Below are 6,274 nucleotides of genomic sequence, written 5' to 3'. Positions count from 1 at the left end.
CGGGCCGGCACAGGGCCTACTCCGCCCGCCGCCGCCTCGCTCGCTCGGCACGGGGTCCCCCGGTATGGGTTTTTCATAGACAGCTTTTACTGTGTTGAGAAATGACCCTTCCATGCTGATTTTGCTGAGATTCTTGATCATGAAGAGATGTCGCACCTTATCAAATACTTTTTCTACATCAATTGATATGACCATATGGTTTTTATCTTTCTTCCTGTTAATATGGTTTATTAGATTTATGGTTTTGCATGTTTAACCAACCTTGCATTCCTGGAATAAAGCCTACCTGATCATGATGTATAATCTTTCTTATAGATTGTTGGATATGATTTACTAGTATCTCGTTAAGAATCTTTATGTCCATATTCATCAGAGATATTGGTCTATAGTTTTCCTTCCTAGTCCTGTCCCTATCTGTTTTAAGGATAATGATGATATTGGCTTCATAAAATGAATTAGGGAGAAATTCACTCATTTGGATCTCTACAAATAACTTGAGCAGAATGGTGGTTAACTCTTCTTTGAAAGTTTGAAGAATTCAGAGGTGAAGCCATCAGAACCAGGGCTATTTTTGTTGGGACATTATTAATTGCTGATTCAGTCTCCTGGCTTGTTATGGACCTATTCAGATTTTCTATACCCTCCTGGCTCAATCTTGGTAGATTATATATGTCCAGGAATTTGTCCATCTCATGAAGGTTGTCTTGATTCTTGGCATATGGTTGTTCATAGAATCCTCTAATGATGTTTTGTATTTCTACTATATGTTTTGTTATATTGTCTGCTTCATTGCAGATTTGATTCACCTGGTTCCTTTCTCTCTTCTTAATAAGTCTTCTAGTGATGTACTGATTTTGTTTATGATTTCAAACAACCAGTTTTTACGTTCATTTATTTCCTGCATAGTTTGTTCATTTTCTATTTCATTTATTTCTGCTTGTATCTTTATAATTCCTTTCTCCTGGAGTTTTTTAGATTTTTTTTCTGTTGCTTCTCCAATTCTCTCAGGCATGAAGTTAGGCTATCCATTTGCCTTCTTTCTATCTTCTTCTTATGTGCACTAATTGCTATGAACTTCCCTCTTGTGACTGCTTTAAGAGCATCCCTAAGATTATGGAAACTCATGTCCTTATTGTCATTGGCTTCCATGAATCTTTAGATTTCAGACTTTATTTCTTCAGTAGTTGAGGAGTCATTCAGGAGGAGGTTATTTAGTTTCCATGTATTTGAGTATTTTTGAGGATTTCTCTTGAAATTAAACTCAAGTTTAATTCCATCAAGGTCGGAGAAGATGCTGGATATAGTTTCTAGACCTTTGAATCTTTAGAGACTTGCTTTGTGTACTGTCATGTGGTCAGTCTTTGAAAAGGTTCCATGTGGGGGGTGAGAAGAAAATATATCTTGTGGTTTTTGGATAGAAAATTCTATAGATGTCTGTTAAGTCCATTTGATTTATGTTATCATTTAGATCCTTTATCTCTTTACCTATTTTTTGTCTAGATGATCTGTCCAGAGGGAATATTGTGGTGTTGAGGTCTCCAACAGTTAGTGTGTTACAGTCTATCTCCCCTTTTAGATCTTATACTCTTTCCTTCACATATTTAGGTGATCTTGTGTCAGGCACATAGATATTTATAAGCATTATATCTTCTTGATTTTTTGACCCTTTTACTACAATATAGTGCCCTTCTTCGTCTCTTTGAACAGTTTTTGTTTTAAAACCTATTTTGTCAGAAATTTAGGACCAACAATTAGCGTAATGGCTATGTCACTGAACTCCCATGGAGTCAAATGTGGTTCGAGTCCCAGACCAGGTTACTTAAACTCACGCTGGGTGCGTATGCATGCATGTCCAAGATCCTTAGAAGAGAATGGAAGAGAAGGAATTGCAGCATGACCATTCCCCCTGGGCATTGATTTCTGGCTTTCTATCTCTCTGTCTCTCTCTATCTTTCTGGCAATTGCACCCACCCTAGAGCAAAAACCTCTTCAATAAAAAAAGATACTAATATCATGACTCCAGCTCTGGAGGTTCGCATTTGCATGAAAAACCTTTTTCCAACCCTTCACTTTCAGTCTATGTATATCTTTATCCATGAAGAGGGTTTCCTGTAGGCAACAGATAGAGGGTTCCTGTTTTTTAATCCATTCAGCCAGTCTATGTCTCTTGATTAGAGAATTTAGTCCATTAACATTCAATGTTATTATCAATGTTACCGGACCTGTCCCAATGTTTAAGTTGGCTTTTGTCTTAGTTGCCTTTTATTCCTTTTATTTCTGGCTGTTCATTCTTTAGTTTTCCTGGAGCAGTATTTTCTTCAGGGTTTCTTGAAGGGCTGGTCTGGTGTTGGCAAATTCTTTCAGGTTTTGTTTGTCTGAGATTTTAATCTTTTTTTCCCATATGAGGGCTAATGTTGCAGGATATAATAATCTTGGTTGAAATTGTTTCTCTCTTAGCACTTTCACTCTTTCCTTGCTTGCATTGTTTCTGTTGAGAGGTCCACTGTTAGCCTGATGGGATGACCTTTGTAAGTCATTTGTTCCTCTCTTGCCAGTTTTAGTATCTTATCTTCATCTGTAGTCTTTGCCAGTCTGGCTAAGATGTGCCTTGGGGAAGATCTTGGTTTGATTCTATTTGGGGTACTTTGTATTTATTGGGTCTGGATATTTGAGTACCTCTCTAGACTTGGGAAATTTTCTTTCAGGATTTTATGGAATATATTTTCCATGCCCTTATTTGTTTCTTCACCTTCTGGGATACCAATTATTCAGATATTAGGGTATCTAATGGAATCTAGTATTTCTCGTATATTATCCTCATGGGTATTTTTGTTATTTTCTCCATCTTTTTGGTGGTTTCTTCTAAGTCAGAGGTTTTATCTTCTCCATCAGAGATTCGATCTTCAGAATGGTTAATCGACTTTTAATACTTTCAAGAGACTTTTTGATTTCCTAAATTAGACTTCATCTCTAATAGTTCCGTCTGATTCTTTCTTAGCATGTCCATTTCTTCTTTCATATTGTGGAAGAACTTCCTAATCTCCTGTAGTTCATTGTCTCTTTTCTGTTCTAACTCATAGAATTTGGTCAACACAAATGTTCTAAATTTTTTCTCGGACATTTTGGTAACATCCTCTGTTTTTTCAAGTGATGGAAGGGAGTCACTGTATTCCTTTGATGGAGACATATTTCCTGGTTTATTCACACTTGAGGCTTTTCTTCTACTTCTGGCCATTGGGTGATGCATTCACTTTAGAATACCTTTTAGGAGAATGTTTCTTCGACCAGGAGCAAGTGTGTTTCCTTTTTGCTGTGGACCGAAGACTGCTAAAGTCTCTCTTCTGTTATGTTTAGCAATGTCGTCCAAGGAGTATTCTATTCAGGTGTCTGAAGAAAAATATCTCTTTTTTCACAGGTTATTCAGTAAAAGGGAGGATCCCAGAGAGACTTACAATTCTAGAATATTTCAAAACTGTGATTCTAGACCTATGTACTGTCCAGGAATGCTGAGATAGAGGAAGAGAGGACCAAATCAGTTAGAAGAAAGTAAGAAGGAGAATTTCACCAGGAGTCTGAAGATGGAAATTGGGTTGCTGTAGAGCTGAGGGTAGTCCTGTGTGGTAAGGAGAAGTGAGAAATTTAGAAATGAAAGAAGAGGAGAAGAAAAAATATTCCTACCTGGCTGACAGAGATAGAGGTCTCTGGGCTTGGGAATGATGGGGCTAGAACTGGGGCAGAGACCCTGCCTCAGTGTCCCTTCGGCCAGGGGTCTGAAGATGGAAGTGGGGTTGCTGTAGAGCTGAAGGTGGTCCTGGCTGACCGAGATAGAGGTCTCTGGGCTTGTGGATGCTGGGGCTGCAGCTGGGGCAGGGGCCCTGCCTCAGTGTCCCTTAGACTGGGAGTCTGAAGATAGAAGTAGGGTTACTGTAGAGCTGAGGACAGTCCTGGCTGACAGAGATAGAGGTCTCTGGGCTTGGGGGTTCCGAGGCTGGAGCTGAGGTGGGGGTCCTGCCTCAGTGTCCCTTAGGCCAGGGGTCTGAAGATGGAAGTCTGGATTGTACTCTTATTAGCAATATATTTTCTTTTTTTAAGAATTATTTTTTAATTAATTTTACTCATTGTCATTATATTTTTTTTAAGTTGACCAGAGAGAGACAGTGAGAGAGAAGGAAAGTGATAAAGCAAGCTGCCAGGTCTGAGACTCAAACCACAGTCAGCCAGATGGGAGTCCAGTCACCTTAACCATCATGCCCCTGCTGGCCCTAGAATATATTTTCTTACTCACCAGTTACATGATAACTTCCTTATTTCAATCCACTTAAAATTTTTATTTATCATTATTTCTAATTTACTACAGGGCACATGCACTCACCAAAGACTGACAGAGAGAGAGAGGGAGGGAAAGTGAGAAATCAAGCCATAAGTTCCTGGACTCAAACTGCAGTTGGCCACACAGGAATGTTTTAACTGCGTGTCTTATGCACCATTCCATATGCTGGCATTGAGCTAATTTGTTCCCTTAATTCATTTCTTTCTTTCTTTTTTCTTTTTTTTGTTTTTTGTTTGTTTGTTTGTTTTTTCACAGAGATTTTTGCTGTAGGGCATGAACATTCTACAGAAAGACAGAGAGAGATGGAGACAGAAAGTGAGAAATCACGCATCAGAGATATGGCCATGGCACAATCCCTTATCCTCCATTCTCTTCTCAGAATTTTGGGCATGCATGCATAAGCACTTAGCTTGAGTTTCAAGTCACCAGGTCCGGAACTTGAACCATGGTCGATTACATGGGAGTACCATTGCACCATCTGATGATCTCCCTAGATCCATTTTTACAAGATGATCTCCCTAGATCCATTTTTACTCTCCATGAGCACACCGATGCTCACTCCACCTATTGTCCTTCCCAGTGCACTAGTAAATTGTAAGCACTTTATAAAAAATAAAGAACCGAATCCGCAGGAAAGACCTACTAGCACCCAGCAGCAGAGGAGAAGAGCCTGCAGTGCAAAAGTGAACTAACAACAGCCACTAATCACTAAACTTCAGCAGCTCACCCTGTTTCTCGAGGTGGACTTGGATTGACAGGAAGGCCTCCTTCTGGAATATGACCCACATCAGGAAATATTATGGTGGCAACTGGAATGCCACCTGGTTCAGCAAGACCAGATTCTTGTGGTGGTCCCATAGGCACTGATGGAGTTCTGTCCTCTCAAATCAAATCAAAGTTAATGATCATCCTATAACACAACAAGGTTTGAGTGGAATGAAAAGTGTAATGAAAGTTCCGAAAGGCAAATTTTAGACAAATCCTATTATCTTGGGCTTCTGAGAAGTAAAATAAGTGAACTTACAACTGAAATTAATAAGCTTCAGAAAGAAATGTACAACCAAGAGAATTCACTATATTTGTGATATGAAAAGAAGACAGAGATATTAACTGTTGAAATCAAAGAGTTTAAAGGACAACTAGCAGACTACAACATGTTGATAGATAAACTTAATACCAATACTGAAATGGAAGAAGTAATAAATGATTACAATTTACTTAAAGCTCAAAATGATCGAGAAATGCAAAGTATGGATATCATATTTACTGAAAGACAAGCAAAAGAAAAACAAATCAGAACTGTTAGAGAAGAAATTGAACAGGAAAAATAATCAACAGATGGTATTATCAAAAATATGTATCTTGAAAAACAAGTCAAGTACATAGAGATGAAAACCACAAATGAAAAATTGTTGCAGGAATTAAATATACTTCAGCAGCAACTAGATTCATTGCATATGAAATTCCTTAACCACCACACCATCTACCAGTTCAACAATTATGATTCTTGAGCATATCAAAGAAATTCTCAACCTCAAATCATACTTGCTCAAGATAGTGATGGAAAAGTGGCCAGTTATAGATGCTAATAAATAAAAATATAGTTTGAGAGTGATTTGAGGTTTATAGCAGGAAACACAACATGATAGAGACCATAGAGGACAGCTGACATGAAAAGAAAACAAAGAAGAAAAATTTTATAAATTATTTTTTTAAGAGAGATTTTTGCTATAGGGTGCATGCAATCAGCAGAGAGACAGAAAGTGAGAAACCATCACTCATGGTGGATATCCATGCTGCAATCCACTGTCCTCTAATGTCCCATGAGATTTTGGGCACGCAGCAACACCCAGCGTGAATTTAAAAACTGCCAGATCCAGGACTCGAAGCACAGTTGACCACGTTGAAGTCCAGCAACATAACCAATACACCATTTGATGGTCC

The 6,274-nt window shown here is 38.5% G+C and overlaps 1 pseudogene; it reads left to right on the top strand.

The window, feature by feature from the left end:
* LOC102477969 (intraflagellar transport protein 74 homolog pseudogene) overlaps positions 1-5,841 on the top strand; it is a 21,878-nt pseudogene extending 16,037 nt beyond the window's left edge.
* The last annotated feature ends 433 nt before the right edge of the window (positions 5,842-6,274 follow it).

Source organism: Tupaia chinensis, unplaced genomic scaffold (assembly GCF_000334495.1).
Source record: "Tupaia chinensis unplaced genomic scaffold, TupChi_1.0 Scaffold142351_1, whole genome shotgun sequence".
In the NCBI taxonomy this organism is placed as follows: domain Eukaryota; kingdom Metazoa; phylum Chordata; class Mammalia; order Scandentia; family Tupaiidae; genus Tupaia; species Tupaia belangeri.
Note: the sequence above shows the minus strand (reverse complement) of the source record. Positions and strands in the feature narration are given on the sequence as shown.